The 1,054-nt window shown below is 42.2% G+C and overlaps 1 non-coding gene across 1 annotated transcript; it reads left to right on the top strand.

The window, feature by feature from the left end:
• Window positions 1-259: 259 nt before the first annotated feature.
• On the top strand, window positions 260-365 carry LOC122425183. Its single transcript, XR_006264737.1, has one exon. It is a non-coding gene; the product is annotated as a U6 spliceosomal RNA (small nuclear RNA).
• Window positions 366-1,054: the final 689 nt, after the last annotated feature.

The raw sequence follows: 1,054 nt of genomic DNA, 5'->3' as shown, positions 1-1,054 counted from the left end.
ATATTGCATAGGAACCTGGAATGTTAGGTCCATGAATCAAGGTAGATTGGAAGTGATCAAACAGGAGATGGCAAGAGCGAACATCAACATATTAGGAATCAGTGAACTAAAATGGAGTAGAATGGCTGAATTTAACTCAGGTGACCATTATATCTACTACTGTGGGCAAGAATTCCTTAGAAGAAATGGAGTAGCCATCATAGTCAACAAAAGAGTCTGAAATACAGTACTTGGATGCAGTCTCAAAAATGACAGAATAGCTCACTTCAGCAGCACATCTACTAAAATTGGAACGATACAGAGAAGATTAGCTTGGCCCGCTGTGTAAGGATGACAGGCAAATTCATGAAGCGTTCCATATTTTTAGACTTTTGGACTCTGTGGGAGAAGGCGAGGGTGGGATGATCTGAGAGAATAGCACTGAAACATGTATGTCACCATATGTGAAATAGATCACCAGTCCAGGTTCGATGCATGAGACAGGGTGCTCAGGGCTGGTGCACTGGGATGACCCAGAGGGATGGGATGGGGAGGGAGGTGGGAGGGGGGTTCAGGATGGGGACACATGTACACCCATGGCGGATTCATGTGAATGTATGGCAAAAACCTCTACAATATTGTAAAAAATTAGCCTCCAATTAAAATGAATTAATTTTAAAAAATGACAGAATGATCTGTTCTTTTCCAAGGGAAACCATTCAACGTCACAGTAATCCAGCTCTGTGCCCCAGCCAGTAATGCTGAAGAAGCTGAAGTTGAATGGTTATATGAAGACCTACAAGACCTTCTAGAACTAACACCCAAAAAAGATGTCCTTTTCATTATAGGGGACTGAAATGCAAAAGGAGGAAGTCAAGAAACACCTGGAGTAACAGGCAAATTTGGCCTTGGAGTACAGAATGAAGCAGGGCAAAGTTTAATAGAGTTTTGCTGAGAGAACGCACTGGTCATAGCAAACACCCTCTTCCAACAACACAAGAGAAGACCCTACACATGGACATCACCAGATGGTCAACACTGAAATCAGATTGATTATATTCTTTGTAGCCAAAGA

Source organism: Cervus canadensis, chromosome 1 (genome assembly GCF_019320065.1).
Source record: "Cervus canadensis isolate Bull #8, Minnesota chromosome 1, ASM1932006v1, whole genome shotgun sequence".
NCBI lineage: Eukaryota > Metazoa > Chordata > Mammalia > Artiodactyla > Cervidae > Cervus > Cervus canadensis.
The sequence above is the reverse complement of the archived record's forward strand: the minus strand, read 5'-3'. Positions and strand labels throughout refer to the sequence as shown.